We start from the raw sequence: 24,741 nt of genomic DNA, 5'->3' as shown, positions 1-24,741 counted from the left end.
AAGGAATTTACATACATTGGCGGAAACTTGCATAGCATATCTGGAAAAGCACACAAAGGATTGTAAACATTGGCATCTCCAGGGAGGCGTGTAAGAACAGAGGATGAGGGAAAACTTCTTTCACTTGAGTATTTTTTGCTCTGTTTGAATTTTTTTAACCATATGCATATATTTCTTTTTCAGTTAAAATAAATGTGTAATGGAGCAAAGGAGTAACTAGCTCAGCAAATACAGCAGCCATAGACTCACTGAGTCATCACTTTCGATTTAAGCCAGGAAGCATTGATTGTCTCTCTCCTATGTGCCCAGTGATGTTTTAAAACTTCTTTTATTTTTTTTTATAAAATAATAACATGCTATCCCTCACCCCTGCCCAGGGCTGGTGGAAAACCAACTGAGTTTTTATTGAGTTGTTTTCCAAGGAGTAGAGATGAGTTATAAACAGAACACAACTTCAGGGCAAAACAGGCGGAGTTGTTTTCCAGCAGGCCAGATAGCGATGACGGGTTTTCAATAGAGGCGCACAGAGGCTGAGAGAGAAAGCCTCCAGGACCCTACAGGAAGCTGCCCAAAGTGCCTTCCCCATGGCAATACTGAAATAGGAAAGAACAAATCTGACCCCATATTAGATCTGTTCCTTTGACTTTAAACCTGTGCCCTGTTTCCTAGGCTTAGTCTTGTTGTTTCTGCACCTTTTGTGAAACAATGTTGCCTAGATCCTGAAATATACAGGAGACCCTATTCTCAAGGCTCTGACTTTGAAGGATATTAACATTTTTCCATTCGTATAAAGGTAACAAGATACAGAATAGAAAGTAACGTTTGCTTTTTGGAGGTTTACACGGATCTGACCCAGGTCAAAAGCTGCAAGAACAAAGGATTCTAACAACAAAGAATTCATACACCAAGTTTGCAACAACCAAGCATTCCCGCTTCCCCTTTTTAATATAAGAAGAGCCTGAATTCTGACTTGGGATGATGGTTCTCCAGGACATTGGTCTACCATCTTCTCCGCTGGCTTTACAAATTAAAGCCGATATTTCTTGCCCCAAATCCTTGTCTCCTGATGTGTTGGCCTGTAATGCACGAGTAGAACAAGCCTGGACTCGGAAACACAAACATACATTGAAAGTACGCATTTGGTATATTAAATGACATGCTTCCACTCGTATTCCTGAGGTTTTCTTCTCTTGACCACTCCTACTATATTTATGAAAAACCTGTCATGTGGACACATTTCCATCTCTAGCCACTACCTTTCCAGGTAAGAACTGATGCCAAGAAGACAATGAAAGTTGCAAGAAGGTATTACCTGGCCAAAAAAGAGCAGAAGTGGGTTCTGGCTGATGTTCAGGAGCAGGCCGGGGCACCTGACAAGATGTCATAAGTACGGATAGACATCTGGGCACCAAAGGAGAAGCTTCTAAACTTCCATGAGGGACTTGTTGGATAGGAAGGAAAAGTCCCAGCCTATAGCTCTGATCCCACCACAAGCTTCCTGGGCAAGGCTGGGCAAGTCATTTAAATTCTCTAGACCCGTGCTGTCCAACACGGGAGCCACCAGCCACATGCAGGATTATGATGTTATTCTGTAGCCAGACAGAATTATAAATAAACATTTTATTGCAAAGGGTCAGCAGGTATAATATTTAAAAACATTATTGGTTATCTTGCCCTAACAAGTTATTTTTGTATGTCTAGCTTTCTGTGGTTTGTAATGCCTGGACACAGTACACTCAAATCACAGTTGAAAAAAACTGATCCAAATAAGCAAGGTGATCTGGCTTAGTAGTTATGAGCAGGGACTCTGGGGCCAGCCTGCATAAGTATTAATTCTCACTCTCCCTCCAGGGAGTTCTTGCGAATCTTGGACAAATTATTGTTTTTGTTGTTGTTGTTGTCGTTGTCTTTGTTATTATTTGTGCCTCTTTTTCCTTACCTTTTAAATAGCGAGGAATATGTAGACTCTATCCCCTACTGTGTTGGCAGGATTAAATGAGTAAACGTCTGTGCTGCCCACTTCCCTGGGTTTCAGCATTCTCCAGGCAATCAGTGCCAAACTCAGTGGCATTCTCCACTGTCTTTGTCAGTCTGGGATGCTGTAACAAATTACCGTGGGTCGGGTGGCTTAAACAACCAGCATATTCCTTACGGTTTGGAGGCTGAGGCTTTCAAGGTCAATGTATCTGGGAGAGGATTGCCAGCTCGAAGATGGCTGTCTTCCCACTATCTTCATGGCCCAGAGAGCAGAGAGAAGCAAGCACTTTGGGGCCCTGTATAAGAACACTAATACCATTCATGAGGGCTCTACTCTCATGACCACATTTTGTCCTACTAATCACCTCCCAAAGGCCCCGCCTCCCTATACCATCACCCTGGGAGATGGGGTTTTGACATATGGATTTTGAGGGGATGCAAACATTCAGTCCACACATCAGCTAAATCTCCCCAACATGCAGTCATCAAACCTGTAGCTAATTTCAAAATAAAGTTTTTATCTCTCTGCCCAATTGCATTCCTACATCTACTAACACTGAAGTCCTGTTACATTTTATTTCTTATTTTTCTTGTAGAGGTTTAATTGATTCCTCTAACTCCAAGGCTTCGCTCGCTCCAGTCTGCTTGACAGCCCTGCCAGGTAGGTCTTCCTTAAACACCTTCCCACTTCACCTGGTTGTTTTTTAGGTGTAAATGTCAGAATTCTCTCCACACCCCATCCTAGACCTTTAATCCCTTACACTACCGCTCACTATGTTATTTTCCTATTACCACTGTAAAAAATTCCCATAAGCTTAATAGCTTAAACTAGCACAGAATTTTCAGCTTATGGCTGTGTAGGTCAGAGATCCAACACAGTTCTCATTGGGCTAAATTCAAGGTACCAGCAGGGTTCCTTCCTTCTAGAGGGTCTAGAAGAGAATGTTTCCTTTTTTTTTCTCCAGTTTACAGAGGTCACCCACCTTCCTTAGCATGTGCCCCTCAACTTCCTCCATTTTCATGGTCAGCAGCCTTTCTGAACATTGCTCCATCGCTACACCTCCCTCTGGTTTTAAACTCAGCTGGGAAATATCCTCCATTTTAAGGACCCCTGTGATTACATTCAGCCCACCTGGACAATCCAGGCTACTCACCCTATTGTCTCATCTCAGGATCCCCTTGTCCCAACCCATTCAGGCAGTATGTATGTGGCTGTGACATTCACCTTGTGTAACATTTCCTCTCATGAGCAATTTATGGTTCAAGGCACTTATAAGTGACTGTTTTTCTTCCTTATCTTTCTACATTCAGTATGTCTGGTGAGATTACATGAATCCTTTTTATTTGTGCCCCTGCACTAATCTTTAATAATGTATCATGGGTTTAAATGGCTAGCTAATAGACAATTTAGGAGACAGAAATCCTCTAAGATTTTTATCCTAAAATATATGTCATCCCTTTTGCCATGTACAGTAACATGTCACAGGTGACTACCCTGTGGCCGGGGAGGGACATGATTCTGCCATCACACTCCCCTCATTCTCACCAATGTGCTGATCAACTAACCAAGGAACTATGCTCTCCACTTCACTCACTTCCTCCTCCTTTCCATTGACTATCCTGTTCCCACCGCTTCCTTCATTCACCACATCAGGATTTCATGACCACATTCTTCCCTAAATGAAATGGGTATCTTGCATCTAATGTCTGACAGCTGTTCTTATTGTATATGCACACACTGACCTACACATAATCCCGTCCATGTCTTATTTTCCTAGAATATTCCAGAAGAATCTGTTCCATGATGATGATTATGATATTGACAATGATGACAGGGGCCTCTCAAGGATTCTGATAAAGAGGGAATCGATAAAGGGAGGGAATCATTGCAAAATTGCCCCAGAAACAGGCTTAAAGTTAAATAACTCTTATAGTGTTTAATGAAATTGACTAATATTTAACTATTTTTAAGACTTTATATCACTGAATTTAAAATTTTAACAGGAATTTTCATTCACCACTAACCAAGATTCAACTCTAGGACCAAAATCTAAGGATTTCTGTCTTCTAAAAAATTGTCCACTAGCCTTTTAAACTCGTGATCCTTTTAAAAAGCTTAGTGCTGGGCTGAAAGTAAGCAGGATTCATATAATCTCACGAGACACAGTGAAAGTGGAAAGACTAAGGAAGAAAAACAAAAAGGCATTCATAACGTCTTGAACTATACGTTGCTCACGGAGAAAATGTTAGCCAAGGTGAGTGTCACATCAACATGACGACTGAGTGGGATGGGGAAGCTGATCTTCCTCATCAGTCATTTATGCTGATTTGTTAGATGCCAAAACAGTTTCCTCATTGGATTTGCTTCTAACAAGTATGGAAGAATTTAGGTTCTACCAAAAGCAGGCTAAACATTTTCCCCTGCTTTCAGGTCTCTGGACTGAATGTCCCCACAAGAAGGACATGATTATGTTTCATAGGGAAGTCTTCCTGAGAAGCAACAGGCTTTTCTAGGGCAGAACTGAAGGGCCCCCCATGGAGGGCTGGAGGAGGGCTAGAGGGGACACTGGAAAAACAGCAGGAGTGAGTTCAGATACTGCTGCTCAGGTCGCCAAAGTCAGCATTGCTATCTCTAAGGATATGACATTCTCCCAAATGTTCCATGAGTGAAGGAGCCTGTGAACACTAAGCAGGTTGTTAAGACACAGCAGCACATAATTTGTGTGACAACACAATTAGACTATGATTTGATATTTGGAAAATAATTAGCCCATTGTTCTTTGAAACTGCAGCAGTAGCAATAGAAATAAAATAGACTGAGCCGTCTTGGAGACAACAATCAATAAACAATTCTAAATCTGCAGGATTCCTTGACAATATTCAAACAATGAGGTAGATGTGATCTGCAGATACCTCTTACTGCAGGGCTCACTCCTGCAAAGCATAGAACTAGTTTCTCAGCACACAGAGGGAACCAAGTCAAGATTCCTAATCTTTTGAGATTTACTATATGGCTGGAAAGATCAGACAAGTACGTACAGCCAAATATGATTAAATGTAATCAAATATTATCAAATGTGATTGGAGCACAGACGAAAGAGAAATTCCTTTCACCTGGGATCTAGAGAGACTTCTTCAGAAAATGTGGCTTTGGAGATGGCCAAAGACATGGGTGGAATTTTGGCAGAACAGGATGTAAGGAATTTAAAAACTTATTCTAAAATTCATATAAAAATTCAAAGGATCCCAAATATCCGAAACAACTTTGAACAGGAAAAACAAAGTTGGAAGACTTGCACTATCTGATTTTCAGACACTTTTTATAAAGCTACAGTAATCAGAATGTATGGTGTTGGTGTAAAACAGGAAAATAGAATAATGGAACACAATAGAATGTTCAGAACTAAATCAACACTTATACAGACAATTGATTCTCAAAAAGGATGCAGTGGAGAAAGGGTCTTTTCAACATGTAGTGCTGGAACAATTAGATAGTGATACGCAAAAAAAAAAAAAATGAACCTTGATCCACACCTCATAAAATATACAAAATTTACCTCAAAATGGATCATAGATCTTAATAGAAATCTAAAACTATAAAACAGCTAGGAGAAAAAGCATAGCCTTAATATTTATGACCTTGGGTTTGGCAAATATTTCTTTGCTATGACAGCAAAAGTATCATCTATTATAAAAAGAACCTGATAGAGTGAACTTTATCAACATTAGGACTCTTCAAAGCTCTTCTAAACACTGCTAAGCAAATGAAAAGACAAGCCATAGACAGAAGCTATTTGCAGATCATATATCTGATAAAGGTCTCTCTTTGTATCTGATCCAGAATAAAGAGGTCTCAAAAGTCAATAATAATTCAAACACCTGAATGAATGAATGAATGAGGCCAGAAAACACACTTCAGTAAAGATATCCAGATGGATAATAAGCATATGAAAAGATGCTGATCAAAGATGTCATTAGTCATTAGAGAAATACTTTTAAAAACCACAGTGAGATACTAGTTCACATACATACTAGAATGAATACGATTAGAAAGACCGACCTTACAAGGTGCTGGCAAGGAAGTAGAGCAACCAGAACTGATACACACCACGAGGAATTTACAATAGTACAACCATTTTGGAAAAGTCTTTAACAGATTCTTTAAAAAGGTAAACACCTATCTACCATATAACCCAGATATTCCTCATCTGGTGCTTTAGAAAAGAAAAGCATATGTCCATACAAAGACTTGTAACCAAATATTCACTGCTATTTTATTTATAATAGCTCAAGTTGTAAATAACCCATGCATCCATCAAGAAGTAAATGCAGAAAGAAATGATGGTCTATACAAACACTGCTCACAATAAACTTTTCAGTAAAAACTCAGCACTAAACAATACTCTACTATAAGACAAATAAGCTATTAATACAGCAACACAGATGACTCTCAAAATAATTACACTGAATGAAAGAAGTCAGACAACATAGAGTAGATACTGCATGAATCCATTCATATAAGGATCTTGAAAATGCAAACCAATATGTTGTGATAGAAAGCAGATCAATGGTTCCCAGGGGAAGAGACGGGGAGGGAGGGAGGGACAACAAAAGGCAGGAGAGAAGCTTTGTGGGTGATGGGTATGTTCACTGTCTTGAGTGTGGTCATGGTTTCTTGGGGATATACTTACATCAAAACGTATTAAGCTGTACACTTCAAACGTGTGAAAATTATTTTGCCAAGTATACCTCAAAGCTGTTTTAAGAAAAAAGGCACTTTAGTCCTGATCCACTTCAGCGCCTGATTGGAGTGACATGATGAGTCCCTCACACTGTCTGCCTAACGGGAAGGTAGAAAACCTCTCACAGAAGATAACATATGGATTTTTCATTTGCAATGTCTGCCATGTAATAAAGAATTTCTAGACATGCAACATGTCCAGACTATATGACAGATAACATGAGAATATGGAGCATTAGGCAAAGGATGCAAACCCCCAGGTGATGTAGGCATCAGAGTTACCAATAAAGGCTATAAAATACTTTTAATATATTCAAGAAAATAAGGAAATGATGGGAGAATAGATAACAGGGTAGAGACTTTCACCAGAGAAATATACTGGAATGTATTTTTAAGAAAAATCAAACAGATACTCTAGAACTGAAGCTTTCAGCTCTTGAAACAGGTAAACAGAGCTAATTAGGATCCCTTTTAAGTAAAACTTTCAGTAATGCCAGGTAAAATACAACAACAAAGTAACACAGAGCTAACTATGGAGAGATAATTTCCCAGGTGACAATACAAAGAGGACACTTAAAGCCCAGAGTGGTCATCTTGTGAGCTGATGTCACCACACCCTGGAGGAAAGGGGTTTTCATCTGCACATAAATAGGGATACAAATGTCCATTTAGGAAAAAGGGTCCATACCAGATGTAGAAGACTCTTCCTCTATATCTATATAGTCAGACACAGAGATGTAAAGTGGCAGCAGAAGTCACAGTGACACAGGGCACTGGGCCAAGGAGTGTGAGCACCTCTGCAAGCTGGGAAAGGTAGGAAGACGAATCCCTCACAAGAGCCTCGGTGTGGAACTTAGCCTTGGCCACTCGTTGGTGTTAGCCCACTGACATTGACTTTGCACTTCTGCACACTAGAAGAGTGAGAAGATGAATGTATATTGCTTTAATCCACTGAGTCTGTGGTCCTTTGTTACAACAGCAATAGGAAAGGAACTCAGGAACCAACATGAACATGAACCACAGGCTGCCTCCTGTGCTGGCAGGAAGTCCTTTGTCTCTGATCCTGGGGGAGTGTCCTGTTTTCTGGCAGCATCCACAAACTACCTCATGCTAACTTGGCAGTTTGCAGAGGGTTAAATCTTAACCCTGCCGAGTTCTTGTTATTTAGTTAATAAAAATGATGGTGTCATCATGGGTATTTTTCCATCTTTTAAATACCCTTCAGTCTTCTAATAAAGCTACTTCTAATTAAGAGACCGTGTAAGTAGTTTTCAATCTTCTAATAAATAACTGTGGTTTTATCTGGTTACTTAAATTATGAATAATAATATTCACATTTGTAAAAGTTATTAAAATCAACATTGTTTAATGAAAATATCATTTCTTTTCGCATGAACATGTATTAACTACAAGAAATGTTCCATGCTTTGTTCTACGATTTACTGTTAGAGCCTTAAAGAATAATATTTTCCTCAAAAGATATTACGGCAAAGGGATTTCGTTTGGTGGAACAGTTCCGGCATCAAATCTGGTGCATGTCTCAGGCCACTGGCAACAAAGCGATGACAGAAATTAGGAGGCATTATAAACACAGTATCATTTTTAAAGGAATTAAAAAAACTGGATGTGTGTAAACAAAGAATCAGAGAATATTCTGGTGAAATAAATGTATTTTTCAGCTTAAGCAAGACACGGGGTGAATAAATCTAAAATGAAAAAACCACCCAGAGATTAGCAGCGAGTCATGCATGCAGTGTGAATGATCAAAACCAAGTTGTTTCCAAACCAGTGTGCTGGCTTGATGCCTTCATGAATCAAATCTGTGTGGCACCTTGCCACCTCGAATACATGTTGATGAGGTATTTATAAGCCCTTCACCATCCCAAATCAAAGCCCACGCACGAGCCACAAGACCATCACCTACACATTTGGAAAACACACAGCATGGTGAATAGCACTTTTCTTGTTCAGTAGCCGGTGGCAGGGAACTGTGAGCAGAGATACAGGGACACAGAGGCACCTCCCCTCACTGAGCTGATAAACTTCCGTGCATTCCTGGGGACAGGATTGTCATAAAGTGCACCATGGATTGATCCTCCTCCTAGGAAAGGAACCGTAGGGCTGTCATTAGGTTTGAACAGGGGTGGGTGGAGGTTCTCAGAAGAGTTGTTTCAGCACAACCAATAGAATTCTTGGCCACCGTGACCACGAAAGACAAGTCCCCTGCCATCCTGTTAGGCACTTGGGCTGCTGAAAAAAGCTGGGCTCAGTAAAGGGTTGAGTAGAAGGCACAGACCTGAGGGGTGCCCCAGTAATAGGCAGGAAGTAAGGCCTGGTTTATACTGCTCTGGGTGTATCCCAGCCTCATCTGAATATGAAATCAGAAATTTGCAAAACAGCAGAGCTGGGGTGGATCATCTACTCCAGACTCCTCACCTTACAGTTAAAAGGGTGGCAACCCTGACAGGCAAAGCAACGTGCTAAAAGCAGAGCGTGGAATTGGCAGCGCCAGATGAAACGCAGCGTGCAACCCCCGTTCAAGGCCGCTGACTCTGACGACGGGGCCAAGGTTTCCAACGAGGAGAATAAGACAGTGTAAATACTTTGTTCCCCCTAAAACCCCAAATGTTTTTTAAAGGCACAAAAACTCACCTTAACTAGCTGTCTTCTGAGGGGGCTCTCCTCTGCTTCTTCGTCTTTCTGTCTCCATTTCCATCTCTCAGACACAAACACATTCAGTTTTGTGAAAGGGGACTTCCTGTCATACAAAGACAGACTTCACATCTTCAGAAAGATACCTGAAAAAGCACGTTTCTCAATTCAAGTCTTTGTGTGAGTTCTGGGCAACTGCCTTATTTTCTAGAACAATCGGTAGTTACAAAATCAGGAGATCATCTTCCACAAAGGAAGAGTTCTGGTCCGTGTTGATAAAGTTGGGGATGACACATTTCATGAGTCAGTTTGGCTCCTCCTCTGGCCACCTGCTGCATCTGATGGCTTCCTGGAGCCGAATATCACTGTAAAGGGCTATGGTAGGGATACCAGCTTTGCCCTTGTCCAAGTGGTCCACGTCATTGATGTAGCAGTGAAAGAGGGACCTAAATTCGTCATTGTACTGCCAGAGAACACCTTGGGCAGCAGCGGTCTTCCAAAGTCTGACACAAAGCTGTTCAGTCTGAATCTCTTCTCGGGAGAGTCTGCATTGCTATAAAGAAAACCAAAATAAAATATCGTTCACACTGTAGCTCGGTGACCTGAAGAATCATAGTTTTTGCCATCTACTGAGAGTAAATGTCTGCACAGAGCATGCTGACAAGCACTGGAAGTGAAAGACATCACTTCTGAACACATACAATTAAACCCAAGGCAAAAGTCTAAAGTGAGGGCCCTTGGACCGTCCTGAAAACACATCGTTCCCTGAGAATCCTCAACATTGGTGCCTCGCACACCAGTGTTTCTCCGTGGGACACTCAGATCTCTTCATCAGGATTCGTTAAAATGCTTCTTAAAATGCAGTATTCTGGGGTGCACACCCTCAGAGTCTCCAGAGTTAGCGACTGGTAGTCTGTATTTTCATAGCCACCAGGATCACTAAACATGCTCAGGTTTAGCACCGCGGTCTACATCGGGTCACCTGAGCATCGACAATTCTGTCTCACAGGATGGGGGGGTGTCATGTGTGTCAGGGTGCTGTCCTACCCACGTGTCTCCCCTGATTCTCAGAACTGACAGTCCTGCCCCATTGGGCACGAAATACCACCATTTCACAATGCATACGCAGGGTGCCCGACTGACAGATACAATCAGTGATAGGAGAGGGGACAAAGCTCAGCTTCCTGATACCTTGTTTCTCTTACTGTGGGACGAGTGATCAATTCAAGGGTAATAAATCAGTGAATGAGTGAATAACATGACTCTCGTTAGTCCCACGAGTGCCTGGAAGAGCAAGCCTGGGCACACTGAGAACCATAACAGCCCATCTACTTAAATGTCATCCTCCACAGATCTATGTAAAGGTTACTTCCACCCAGGCAGTGACTCCAGAAGGGCAAGAATCATGTATGAACACACTCTCAAATCCAGAACAGAACCTGACAACAACTAGGCTCTGGAGTCTGTGTTTAGCGAGTGTGGAATCTCAGTGATTCCAGCTCTTACACCTTGCCTTCCCATCCCACCCCTCATGATATGGCCCTTATGACCAGTTCTCCCGGGGCTGGGGCCACGGAACCCATTTACAGGACTGGAAGAATCTGATCATGTAAACCATCCCCCAGATTATCATCAAGACTCACCTGCATTTCAGGGATCAGTAATCCCAGAAGCTTTGCAATTCAGGCAGCTGAGGGATTTTTATATCAGCTCTGTCTTCTACTGTGACTGCCTGGGTGACATCAGACAAGGAATTCTGAAAACCCTGAACTTTTCCTTTCAGGACTAATCTAATTAACAAATCTCGTTGACCACTCAACAAATGTGATGTGAAGATCAATGACTTACACAGGAGTACAACATTCACTAGGTCGTGGATTTAGAATCAGAGAAAAATCATTTGAGAAAGATTGACAGAATGTAGCTTTAATGCGAATTTAAGTATTCTTACCTTTCAGTAAATCATCTTCCCCTACTTATCACTTCACCCAAGTTTAAAAGATGTTTGAGAACAAGGATGAGTGTGCCAGCAATCTGTGGCCCAGTAACCTAAAATGTCACCTAGGAAAAAGAGGGGAGTAACACATTTTTAAAAAGCATGGTGAGGATGGCAGGGCCATCCCCAACCCCAGACTAAGAAGCTCTGAGAAATAGCTTTCCTGCCTGCCTGGGGCATCAGCTGATGTGAAAATCCACCCAGAAAACTCACTGTCCAGCAGCTCTTCCATAACACAGGCTACACTTTCTCAGAATTAAGAATTGCGTCCAGTAACCACTTCGCTGAAGAATAAAGACAAAGTAGAACAAGAGAGTTCTGCCCCTCCCAAGGGGAGAGCCCAGACCTTGGGCTGCATGCACTGCGCCCACTTCCCAGGAGAAGAATAAACTGTAGAAGGGCGTTCTGCGAAACTGGGGCAGCAAAGGTTGAGATGGGAACAAATTGACCAGCTGGCCAGGGACAGCCCCCTCTGTCGCTGCCTTGGCGGCTGCCTCAGCCCCCTCAGCCCATCCTGCCCACCTCCGGTATCTAAGCTGTCAGGGAAACTGCTTTGCAACCTGGAGCAAGAGAGGCTGCCCTCAGGCCAAGCTGCGGAAAAGATGGGAGCTAAAGCACCAGCTCCCAAGCTGCAGGCTCCATACCCCCGCCAACACCCCGACGCCCCCGCACCCTACCGCAAACCCGGGGAAATATGACCCGGAGAAGTGTGACCTGGGAACGAGGGGCAGCAGACGCCGCCCCCAAGTCAGGCCTCCAGAGAGATTGGAGCTTATCCTCCAACTCTCCAGGGGCAGCCCCCTGTCCTCTCCACCCTCTGATCTCACCGCGGGCCCAACTCCCAGGAGCAACCAGACCGAGTGTGGGGTGTCAGGCGAATCTTGCGCGGGAGAGGACGTCCCCAGGCCAGGTCAGTGGAGAGGAGAATAAGTGACAACATTAGGCGGGGCAGCCGGCCGTCGCAGCTGCCTCTGCCCCTCGACCACATCGAGCCCGTCTTCCAAGAGCAAGCTGACCTGGAGACGGGCATCCGGCTTCTTGGGCAGCAGAGGACGCCCCCAGGATTGGCCGCGGGGAAGAGGAGAGCAAATTGACAGGCTCCGCGCTGCAGCTCTTCTACCCCCGCCGTCGCCACCCCCGCACCTTTAAGGCACCGCCCAGGGCGCCCCTCCCCCAGCAGGCTGAGTGGGACAGGTGCGTCTGGTGATCTGGGGCAGGAGAGGCCACTCCCACACCAGGCCATCGGGGAGACGGGAGCCAATCCATCAGCTACCCAAGGCAGACACTACCACCGCAGCAGCCACCACTCTTGCCCCTGACCTCACAGTGGCCTCCTCTAGGGAGCAGGCTGACCTGCAGATGGACGTCCGGCGAACTTGGGACAACAGGGACCGCCCCCATGGCAAACAATGGGGGGAAGTGGGAGCAAATGCACAAGCTCCATGGGAAAACCTGCCGCTGCTGCCACCACCCCCAAAGTACCAAGTCCAACTCCCGGGGTCAGGCCGACTAGGATACACGCGTCTCGTAACACAGGGCAACAGCGACCGCCCCCAGGACAAGACGCGGGGAAGATGGGAGAAAATGGGCCGCTCCCCCGCTGCAGGCCGCCGACCACCGCCACCCCTGCACCCTGACGACCCTGCCTCCCGCCCCCAGCAGGCAAAGTGGGACAGGGGTGTCCGGGGACCTGGAGCAGCAGAGGCCGCCTTCAGGCCACGCGGTGCAGACATGGAGCTAATCCACAATCTCCTCCGGGGCAGCCTCCCTATGCCCGCAGCCATCACCTTACCAGCCCCCTGACCGCACCGCACCCATCTCCCAGGAGCAAGCTCACCTGGAGTCTGACCTCAGGCAAATCTCTGGCGGCAGAGGTCGCCCCCAAGCCAGACCGCGGGGGAGAGAAGAAATAGAGCAGCTCCCTGGAACACATCCCCTGCCCCTGCCGCCTCCGCCGCCGCCTCCCAGGAGCAAGCTCATCTGGAGACCGGCGTCCCGCCTCTAGGGCAGCAGAAGCCGCCCCTGGCTCCGCCGCCGGGGAGAGCGGAGCGAACTGACCGGCTCCCCAGCGGCAGCCCCCCTCCCCCCGTGGGCCCCGCACCTTAACGGCGCCGCCCCCATTCCCCACTCAGCAAGCTGAGTGGGACAGGCGTGTCCGGCGCCCTGGGGAAGCAGAGGCCGCTCCCAGGCCCAGCAGCCGGGACAAGGCAGCTATTTCACCCGTTCGCCATGGGCAGCCTCGCTCCGCCCCTCTGCCGCTGCCGCCGCCCGCTGACCTAACCGCCCCACCTCCCAGGAGCAAGCTTACCTGGAGTCCAACATCTGGCGAATCTCCGCCGGCCAAGCCCCACCCCAGGCCAGGCTGCAGGGAAGAGAAGAAATCGACCGGCTTGCCCGGGCAGCCTCCCAACCGCCGCCGCCGCCGCCGCCGCCGCCTCCGCCGCCCCAAAGCATTGCAATAGCCTCCAGGGGTCAGGCTGACTGCCAGGATGTGCACTTGCCTTCTGATCCTACCCAAGTGCCTGAGCACCTCCCTGCATTCCTACACTCCCTGCACCTCTGCACCCCTGCTACTCTCTGCAATTCTGCATCCCTCCATCCCCGCATCCCCTGAAATGCCTGCGCCCTCCACAGCCCCTGCACCCCTGTCACCAGTTACACTTTTGCACTGCCTACACTCCTGCACCCCTGCATGTCCCACACACCACCTCTTGGGCCTTTGGCAGAGTCTCTGCTGTTAGACCAATGCACAGGGACTCACTCTTTGCCAGTATATGATGCATCAGTGGACGACAGGGGTTGCCTTCAGGAAGGTACATGTTCCCGGTCACTAGCCTGGGCCACTAGGGTGATCTCCGTGAGGTCACTCAGGACGGGCTCAGAGATGCTATTCTCTGGGAAGAGAGGAGTTGAAACCGGTCTTGAAGGGCAGAGCTGTGATCACCAGGCCGTCCACACTTCATGTTTTACACAGGGCTTCGGAGAAGTGAAATGGATCCGGCCAAGTAAGACTGGCCTGCTGTGTGCCCACCTCAGTCCTGGGCTCTGAGTCAGGCCGACTGGCTCCCACCCTCAGGGCCCAGTTTGAGCACCTGAATGGTCCCTTTGAGGCATCCCATCAGTTCTCAGGAAGAAGTCTGTCTGCTTCCACCCCATGGCCCTCCCTCCTACTGTGCTGGCCTCAGGAAGGTTCCTTATTTGGGGAAGAAGGCAGCCCACCCCCTACCCCACCCCTCACCTTTCTCTAACCCAGGCTGGTGCTCTCTCTGCCCCTCAGAGTCTGGGAAGCCATCCCTCTTCAGTTATGTTCCTTCTGAGATGGACTTGCTTCCACTCAATTCTAGGCGAGAATGCACCATGGAATGCACTGGGTAAGAGAACCAAAATAATTTCTTCTGTGAGGTTGTCTGTTTATCTACTGGGGCTGGGCTGTGTGTAGTTTGCTACAGCTATTGGTGTGAGAGACTAAAACAGCCTGTGTGTCCTTGTTTTCATCTCCGCGCTGTCTTTGGGTTTTCCCTAGACACTCCTGAGACATTTACTTCTTTTAGTTTTATTCCTGTTATTACACAGGGGCCCTACTGACATGGAGGTAAGATGTTGGGGGAGCAGGACAGAGCAGGGCATCTGCAGTCCTGTGATTAGTTCTCATTGAGTCTGTGCCCTGAGCTGTGACCTCCACAAGTGTGTCTCTTTTCCCCACCCCAATTTGGGTGAGACAGAAGGGATTTCCCTTCTCCCAGGTTGGTTAGGCTCTGGTAAAATAATTTTTCATTAAAAAAACAAACAAAAAACAACTACCCCCAATGAAACAGAATGTTCTGGGTGTATTTCAGTAGAGTTATTTTCTCCTTTCCAGGCAGGAAACATGAGGAGTTTTCCTCTGACCTTCATTCTGAGAACAGGGTAAGGCCCTGGCGGTAAAATGCATGAAAAAGGGCAGGGGGTCCCTCTGACTGGCCCCCTGGAGTTGTCACACTCAGATTTCCCCACGCTGAGACTCCCGCTGGCCTCAGGGACCTGTTAAATCTGCCTGCCCCCGGGGTTCTTACAAAAGCGGGTCCTTCCCTGGGAGCTGTGACTCTCCAAGCCTGCCCGGCTGCCTCTATGGGTTGGGAGCAGCTTTCCCCCTCAGTTTCCTTATGGATCTAAGAAGAGCAGTGGGTTTTCAGCTCCCTCAGCTCTGGTATTTTTTTAAGGACAGAAGGAGCAACTGCTGAGCTCCTCACAAGCTGGACTAGAGGCTGCAAGCCTCCCCTCCTCTGCCTCCATGCAGACAATCAGTTTCTGTGGTTCTAGCCGAGTTTCTGAAGATCTGGATTTAAACACAGACATCCCAGCCCCCACAGGATCACACAGTCCAATAAATCCCTACAACTTCCACTGGTAACTACGGAGCTTATGAGGACATGGGTTTTGGGGCTCAGGGGCCTGACTGCACGACTTGCTCCGTGGACTATTTATGTGGTTGTTCTGGGCCTTGTCTGAAGTGGCTTGCTTACTATATCTGGTACTTGGGAAATATAAAATAAGTATTAGAACCTCCACTGTTTCTCCCTTTTGGGCCTTCCAACCTAAAAAGTAATAAGTGAACTCAGACGGTATAGTCACCATAATGAGGTCAGACCACCCTGGCTCTCCTGAGTGACCGGCACTGACTTGCACCTTAACTCGGAACAGTAGGGGAACCGCCTTCCTCTAACAGGGCCTCCCCCCACACCAGGCACGCCCTCAGCTGAGACGGGGCCAACTCCCCCACTGAGGTGTGTGCTGGTGGCTTCAGTGTGACCTGGCCCTGTCGGGACACGAAACTGCATTGAGGTGGAGGGTCAGGAGGAGGGGGGTCCCTGCTGGGGCAGCAGGGGGCCTGGTGACACCCTGCCCAGCCTGGTGCCTAGGGCTCCTCAACATCTCCTACGGCCCCCGGGTCGGCTCTGGTCTGGGCAACTGCATGCACCCTCCCAGTATCTTTTCATTAAGTCCCTTTTTTGCTTTTATCAGACAGAGGTGGCTTCTGTTGCTTGTTAAGTGAAACAGTGCATCAGGAAACCAGACTATTTCTAAGGTCAGTAAAATACCAACTTCCGTCAGTCCGCCGGGCAGACCGTGCTGCACAAATTCCCGCACAGGGCTGTGCAAATGCCTTACGTGAAGGGTCCTCATCATCTGTCTTCAGAGATACAGAAGATGGTGGTTCAGGTAAAACCTCACGGAGGGATTGAGGAATCCAAAGCTGGTTGGTTTCAGAGACTAACCGGTCGGACCAGACCAGAGTTGTGGTCAGAAGCCTGGCTTAATGTCATGCAGCCTCAGCGCCCTAAGTGTCCTGTGGGGCCGGTGCTGTTCCCTTCACAGGCTCTTGTTGGGGAGTCACTGTAGCCCCTTACACTCAGCAGGGAATCCAGCCCTGTTAGCCCCCACCCTGAGTGTTCCATGACACAAATCTCGGGAATGTTTAATTTTCATCTTTGTTTAGGAGGATGAAGGTGGGGCAAGAGGAGACATAAATTCACACTTAGTGACACCAAGTCACAGCCAGTACATCCTCCTCGGAGAGCTATGTGCTCCCACAGTGGTGGCTGGGGGGCTGGGCAGAGCCCCTGCACTGGTCACAGAGGGACTCTCTCCTCTGGCTGCAACTGATGGGTTGGACAACAAATCAAGAGGGGACAGAGCATCTTTCCCGGGAATTTGGAACTGACACACAGAAATTAATTTCACTCATCTTGGGATTGGGAGGAAGGTGGGAATCAAATGAAACCAGAGCAGGAGAGAAAGTTACAAGTGAAAGAAAGAGAGACAGAGAGACTGAGCTTGTAACAGCAAATACTGGGAAGGAAGGAAAACAATCGGGACAGAGGAATTCCAGCTCCAGGTTGTCTAGTGTGTCCCAGCCCATCAACGAACCTGCGGGATGGTTAACGTCATTCCAGTTTTGCAGATTGGGAAACACATTAAGTGCCACTGACCCCTCACTTCCCACTGCCTGAAGGCACCATGATCCTCACATGGACCCTGCTGTGCTGACAGCCCAGCACCCTGATCAAAGGGACCCGGCGGGAGTGGGAACCCCTCTGAGTGTGGAGAGTTCCCTGCACCGAGATGCCATGCATCAGCAGGTTCCCGATCACCCCAGGTTAACATCTCCCCAGCTGTGCAGTCTCCCGACCCGCTTCCCTCCCTGCCAGGCACCTCCGTTCTTACCACCGAGTGTACTGCAGGAATTCAGGCACAGGGATGCCCAAAGCAACACGAGCCCACTGGCAGTACAAACAGCAGACTCCCAGCCCCAAATGGGCTCCATGGGGATAGTAGGTGTCTTCACCGTTCATGTATCTAAGGCAATCTGTTTCTTCAGCTGGAGGCTATAGAGAAAAATAAAAGTTCCAAAACATCGTTCAGTGAGGAATTCCTCCAAGGACCTGACTCCAGAGTCTACAACCAGTTGTGCTGGCCTCTCCTACCCCCGGAATTTAGGTGAAGTGGATTATTGATCAGCACAATCGCCGGTGGCCCAGCTCCTGGGCTTGGCTGCCCAGAGGGGGCTGGGGGAATGGGTAAAGCCAGGGCACTCAGGAAGAGCACAGAGGACCTGGCCTCTCCCCTCCGCACTTGTAAACCTTTCCCCAAATCTCAAGGCATCGGACAGAATGCAGCTACCACAATAATGAGATGCTCCCAACTCTTCACTCACTCCTGTCGTTTCACTTACGTGCTGAGCATCCAATGGGTCACAGGACATGACACACAGGATGGCCGATGGGACAGGCTTGGTACTTCCCCCTGGATCCTGTTCAATCTGATGGAAGAATGATCACTCATAAACGGTTTCTCAAAAGGATACATAGACAGAAGACAAACTGCAGAGTGAATCAAATTTTAAAATATAAATGAAGATCCCCCAGTCTCCTCGCCTAAGGTTAACAGCATAAAGAAAATAGATCTTGCCTTTGATCATCAAGGAAGTAGTCACCCCCTCTCAGGAGGAAAGGAGAGTTATTCTTTGAGCAGGACACACAAGTGCTCCATCGGATTGGACCAGGACCTCTGCATTCATTCAGCAAATCTGTATAAGCTCCTACTACATATGGGAATCTAGTAACTATACCCATTCCAAAGGGTCTTGGGCTTTATTAGTCAACAAATTAGACACGACTCCCCATCACTGGGGGCTCAGAGTTTTAGTAGAGGAAACAGGCATCATGTTGGGGGTAGCAAGAGCTTGGGGAAAAATAAGAGTGATATGAGCAAACTCAGGTGATGGTGGTGGGGTGCAAGGCAGGCAGGAGGGAAGAAGTCAATCCTGGCAGATCTCACGGAGTAATGAACTTGAAGCAGCATAGATCCGGAGGAAGAAGGAAGAGCCGGAGCCAGAGGCCCACAGAGTGAGGGGGAGAGTGTGGGCGGAGAGGTAGAGCATGCCTGGTCCTGGAAGACTTTGGGACGACTTTGGCTCCTAATGAAATGGTGACCCTTTTAGTGAGTTTTGATGGGATGGGTGATGTCCAATTTATGCTTTTGTTTTGGGTTTTTTTGGGGGGAGGGTAATTTATTTATTTTCGTGAAGGTGCTGTGGTTTGAACCCAGGATCTCATGCATGCTAAGCATGCACTCTATCACTGAGCTGCACCCACCCCCTCAATGTATGCTTTTATCGGCTCCCTCTGACTCTGTGCGGATGAGATTGTAGAAAAGCAAAGATGGAAGAAGGAGGCTATTTGGTGTCCAAGAAGGGGCAGAAAGTGGCTCCTAGGAGGGTGGGGAACAGGGAGTAGGTGGTTAATGAAGAGAGAGGGGCCAGAATTTTCTAAGAAGCTGGATTTGCTGTGTGTGTGTGTGTGTGTGTGTGTGTGTGTAAGAGTAAGAGAGAGAAAGAACATGATTCCAACATATGAACCTGGAAAATGGGATGGATGTCCTCTCCATCCACAGGGGATGGGACAAGATGGTGCTGAGCAGGTGGAAAGGGGCTGGAATCAGCTCAGATCTTCAATGTCATGGTTAAGGAGTCTTACATATTGCCACAGAAATGCCTAATAGGTAGAGGAGTCTGGGTTTTTTTTTTCTTTATTTTTAACATTAAAATATAATTTAAATGATTAATTTTATTATGTGAATGAATCTGGAATTTTATTTCATGCCAAGGTGTATGTTATAATAGCCAAATGGATAATATATCAGAAAAGGTGAGAAATGAGGGCTTTCACATAAACTGACTGTCCATAACGTAGATAAAATTTCAATAAAACCAGTCTTCAGTACAAAAACCTCATCTTGATGTTACATAAAATTAAATGAAAAAGGACTATGTTGATGTATCATTATTTCATGTTACATAATAGCTCCAAACAAACACACTGTTTAACTATGAGGCTTGTAGAAATACTATTCACTTTATTGACATAAATACAGAAATGCAGAAAGGTTCTAAGGTAGAATAAGCATCTTAGTGGAAATAATAGAGATCTGAGCATTTTACATGATATGTATGGACTGATTCAAAATTTGGAAAAGTAATTTACGCAGTAGAACATATGTATGAATGTGAAAGCAAGATGAATGAAAGAAAAAGAATATGAGTATCAGGGAGAGAGTTCCAAATGGAAAGGGCCAATCAGGGAGTTTTGGACAAATCGAGAAATTGATGGCATGTCAATTTCCAAGTCTGGTTGCTTCCACCAAACTTATAGCAGAGAGATAGTGGAGAGATCCAGGACCCAACTCCGGAGCACATTCGCAGTAAATGTTTGGAAAAAAGAGGAGACGTTGGCAAAAGACCAGCCAGTGGATGGAAAGCAGAGCGATGGGCTGGAGGCCAAGTAAAGCAGGAACACGGGGGTGGAGGCATGGAAGGGCTGGGTCAAATGCTGCCAAAGGGCCACGCATGATGAAGACTAAAAACTGACCACTATATTTAGCAACGTGGGGTCACTGATGGCCTTGACAGAGCAGTTTCCATAGAGTGAGGTATCAGGGGAAAAGCCAGAGTGGGTGCAAATGGGAATGGCTCAAGAGAATATGCAGACAGTGAGTTTAAACTACTCATTAAAGATTTGCTGCAAAGACATGGGGTGGCAATTGGTGGGGGCGAATTAGGGTCAAAGAGTGCTGATTGTTTCTTTTAAGAGGATGGACTTTTATATACTGAAAAGAGACAAGTAGCAGGAGAACAAAATAGATGAGGTTGTGACAGAAAGGATGGATGTAGGAGTGACAGCCCGGAGAAGATTGGATGGATGGCCCCCCTGGCGACTTTTGGATGATCTGGCTTTTGATGTCACCTGTAATAAGAGGTGGGGCAGCAAGAGTGAGGTCACAGACCTCAGAAGGCTAGCGGATGTGCTGGGAGTTGCTGGTGAAAGTTCTCTTCTGTTGGCTTCAGTTTGCCTGGTCAAAGTAGAAAAGTAAACTTACCAGCTGAGGAACGAGGAGTAAGAGTTACTGGAGTCATGAGCAGAAGATACAAAAGAGCCTTCAGGGACAATGGGACAGTGAAAAGAGCAAGGGGAGACGGGGGAGTGTGCTCTCAGAAAGTTACATTTTATCATTGAGGTCCCCAAGTGTTGGATGTGTGATTTCTCTTCCTGCTGTCTATGAAATAAAAATTGAATATTGTTCAGGGAAAATGCTATTTCATTCTAAGAGGCTGCCTGTTTCTCAGGAATGGTCATCTTAAACTGCAAACATTACAAAAATGTTGAAAAGAAGAACTTGTGTACCCAATGACCCACAATTTTCTTAAATTTAGTTGCTATTTATTCCTTTATCGATACCACAGAACCGATACTGCCTAGAATGGAGATACATCGATGCTTAAATGGAAATGAAATCTGTATATTTTTCCTAAATTCCGTGGCTTCCTTAGCATCCCATTCCCCTTGGAATTTAGGGGTGTCCGGTATAAGAAATGAGAAACAGTTTGAGAAAATCCCGGCTCAGAATTACACAGCACAACCTCAGCTCAGAAGTATACAGCCGTAAAAATGTTTAGAAAAAAACTCCGTAACTACTCTTAAATTATTTTGCAAACCTAGGCCTGCCCAGATGTTTCCAAACTGGAAAGGTACTCCAATCACTTGACCGGTCCAGGAACCAGAGGCTGGTCAGCCTTTTCTGTAAAAGAGAGAGAGTAAATATTTTCAGTTTTGCAGATCACTTTGTTGTAACCATGCAGGTCTGCAATAAGAAAGCAAAGAGCACTGTGAGACAGGAAACAAATGGGCATGCCCACACCCTCCCTTCCACTCAGGGCAGCTTCTCTGTGGTGGGGAGCTTTGCCACAATAACTTGTTTCTTTGTTTCCATTGGTTTCTTTGTTTCCACTTTACTGCTCAAGCTCAGAAATTCAAGTGAGACTGGTCCTTCAGCATCCATGCAGAGAGAAGGCTGAGCGGGGTTGGGGACCCCACCTGACAGAGAAGAGAGATGGCTTGTCACCATGCCATGAGACAATCACACCTTCCGGGGTGAAAGGGAACTAAGATAAGGGAGGGGCACAGCAGTGGGACTCCTGGGTCACCTGCCAGGCTTGCTCTCCCTCCACGGCCACCCTGGGGGCCTGGGTGGTGTTGGAACTCAGCTACAGTGATTAGGCTGAGGGGACTCAGGATAAAGGACCCTCCATCTCCACACCGGGTTCCAAGCGCAGCCCTTCCAAGTCTACCCTCTGAGTTTCTGGAACTCACCTGGAAGAACACATGATCAGGCCAGATCCAGAGCCGAAGCCACACAAGACAGGTGTCACGTGGGGTTGTAACCCCTTGCTCAGTGGTCGGGGTCTCCTTGCAAATCTGCAGAAATCCCTGTTCTGCCTCATTCCTGGGAGAAACCCCACATCTCCTCCTACTCTGTCTGTTCTTCTCTTGAGGCTATTGTCCTGGAGGGATGCAGAGTCCTTGAACCTGGCCTTCCAAACGTACATAAGCAGCCTGTTCAATGAAACAAATTATGCAGTTTTTCACCTTTGCCAGTTTTTTGATTCCAGAAAGGCTGCGGGACTCTTTCTCACTGTCTCCTGTGCCCCCACCACTTGGTGGCCCTCTCCTCATGGAAACACGATTTCCCACAACTGCACCCTGCCTCCCAGCTTGTCAGAGGGGAGTGACCCACAAAGACACAGGTGTTTGTGAGGATCCTGTCCCCAAGCAGAAAGCCTACTCCTGGAGCCACGGACAGGGATCTGGCTTCCTGAGCGGCTCAGCTCTAATTGAAAGTCTAAACTGGGGATCCCGAACATTGCTGAATGACTTTCTGAGTCACCTTGGCTGGAGGGGCCTGATTTTTCTTTCTAGAAATGGATGTAGCGTAGCCTCCATTTTCAGGGCTGACGTTCATGATGGATCTAGTTCCCCCAACTGCACCCCAGGAAGGAGAGGCCCTTCCATCCCACTGGTTAGAAACCCATCCCAGGGGAGTTCCGAAGCACCACATCGCTGTCAGGTCCAGCATCCCTGCAGAGTGGCCCCTGCCCCTGAATGAGCCCCTTCTCTGGGCCTTCCCTGCCCTGACATAACCACACCCCAGGTGGTGCTGGGGAAGGCAGGGAGTGCAGTGAGGGGTGGGGGGGAGCAGAGCCCCTTGCTCTGGAGTGAGGGTTCCTGGGGAGACCACAGAGCAAGGCACGCACCACCCCCACCCTATACCCCAAACTCTTAGCACCGCCAACACAGGGGCCTCTCTGTGCCCTCTCACCATGGTTCTCCTCTGAGACTGCACCCAACCCGGCATCTGGCACCCCAGCCCTACCTCCCCTCTTATGACAGATCCCGTCTTCTTGGAAACTGCCTAGCAGCGCTTATTCAAGGCCGGCAGCAGGCCTGGCGGATCTGCATTTCAGGTGCCCTACCTGGCCAGCGTGCGTGCCTGGGCTCAGTCCTCTATCTTGCCCACCGGTAGCCTGGGTCCACGTCCGGCGAAAGTGGAGGCCGCGGAGCCCAGGCTGATCCCCACACATGGACAGGTGAGGGTGCCCCCGCCCCGCTGCCCCGCTGCCCTGCTGCCCCACTGCCCCGCTGCCTCGCTGCCCCTCTGCCCCGCCCACTGGTGGCAGCACAGCCCCAGCTTCCGGCCGGCGCCACCTGTAGGTCAGGAATTCCGCGCGGCCCCGCCCTGCCCGGCCCCGCCCAGCAATCCCATAAGCCTCCCCCCACCGAAGTTCTGGCCGCGCCCTGTCTCCCATTGGCTCCGCAAGTTCTGCCTTCCCACATCTAGACTCGGGAGGACGCACGACGCAAGCGCTAGGGGAGGGCACCGCCGCGTTGCCATGGTTACAGGCGCCGCGCGCCACGCGGGCCGGCGTGCGCTTCTGGGGAGGCGAGCGGGCTCCGGAAGTGTGTAGCTGCCAGGGACCAGGCGGTGCTTGCTGCTGGGGATGATGGCTTGCTTGGCCGGGTGACTAGTTCTGGCCTGGTCAGTAGGCGGCCGACATCCTGTCTGGGGCGGCATCCCACAGATGGTAAACGTACTTCCGCGCCGTTGGCGGGGCCGGTGGACATGAACCGGGGTGGGATCGGGGTTGGGGTGGCGGCCGGGGAGGGCTGTGGTGCCGGGAGCGTGTTGGGGTGGGGCGGGGCAGGACTTGGGCACAGCCTCAAGCTTTCCTCCCCCTCAGGCCCTGGGGCTGGGGCCGCGAGTCTGGGTCGCCATTGGTGGCCGCGGCCTCCCAGAACCCCCCGGGAACGGCAGGCGGAGGACACATCTTATATGAAGCGGGGCCTTACCCGGGTTTTGAAGAGCCCCAGAATCAGATGTTGGAATGGGGTGGTTTATCAGCCTTGTTTATCTGCAGGGAAATTTCAGTTCCATCCAGATGTTGGTTCCTTCAGTCGACCTCAGGAATAAGACAAGGGTCAGTGCCGAGAAGCAGTTATCCAGGGCTTGACTCAAAATAAACTATGCGGGGTGTAGGGATGGTAGATGGGTCCCTCTCTCTGAAGTTAGCAGTCTTCTGGGATTAGAGGCCCCGGCTGAGGATTACATCCTCATCTGCATTAATGGAGGTTGTGAGAGACACACAGAGAAGGGAGGGGTGTGGTGGTCGTAACTCATTACAGAATCCAGGACCCTTGCCTGGCTCTAGTGCAGAAGAGTCTCGCCTAGGATAGGGCAGCAGTAATCAAAGTGTATCCAAGGCCACTGAGGTGCAAGACCATTTTCATAGAAACGCGGGGATGTCACCTGCCTTTTTCACACTCTTGCTCTCCCGAGTTCCTGTGGGGTTTTCCAGGGAAAACCTGGCCTGTAATATCACAAAACTGGGACTGCAGAGGTAGATAGGAGAATTCAGCTCTCACCAGTCCATAAGAGATTTGCAGAAATTAAAATCACTGCTTTTCTTCTCACTAATGATTTTTGTTTTGAAAAATAGAATTATATT

At 47.9% G+C, this 24,741-nt stretch overlaps 3 long non-coding RNA genes across 6 annotated transcripts in view; 1 reads left to right on the top strand and 2 right to left on the bottom strand.

The window, feature by feature from the left end:
* LOC140694290 (uncharacterized) overlaps nt 1-24,741 on the top strand; it is a 354,763-nt gene that overhangs the window by 244,788 nt on the left and 85,234 nt on the right. The gene's annotated exons all lie outside the window — the stretch shown is intronic.
* LOC140694291 (uncharacterized) lies at nt 9,649-13,585 on the bottom strand. Of its 3 annotated transcripts, none has more exons than XR_012070027.1 (3): nt 13,468-13,585; nt 11,322-11,431; nt 9,649-9,923 (listed from the first exon to the last, which is right to left on the bottom strand). It is a non-coding gene; the product is annotated as an uncharacterized lncRNA (long non-coding RNA). The 3 variants fall into 3 exon arrangements; XR_012070025.1 differs by lacking the exon at nt 13,468-13,585 and adding an exon at nt 13,204-13,408; XR_012070026.1 differs by lacking the exon at nt 13,468-13,585 and adding an exon at nt 12,383-12,554.
* LOC140694289 (uncharacterized) lies at nt 17,652-23,361 on the bottom strand. 2 transcript variants are annotated; one of them, XR_012070022.1, is made up of 5 exons: nt 23,212-23,361; nt 22,052-22,294; nt 21,397-21,479; nt 18,079-18,165; nt 17,652-17,731 (listed from the first exon to the last, which is right to left on the bottom strand). It is a non-coding gene; the product is annotated as an uncharacterized lncRNA (long non-coding RNA). The 2 variants fall into 2 exon arrangements; XR_012070021.1 differs by lacking the exons at nt 17,652-17,731; nt 18,079-18,165 and having other exon boundaries at nt 21,209-21,479.

This window comes from Vicugna pacos, unplaced genomic scaffold (genome assembly GCF_048564905.1).
Source record: "Vicugna pacos unplaced genomic scaffold, VicPac4 scaffold_21, whole genome shotgun sequence".
Taxonomy (NCBI): Eukaryota; Metazoa; Chordata; class Mammalia; order Artiodactyla; family Camelidae; genus Vicugna; species Vicugna pacos.
The sequence above is the reverse complement of the archived record's forward strand: the minus strand, read 5'-3'. Positions and strand labels throughout refer to the sequence as shown.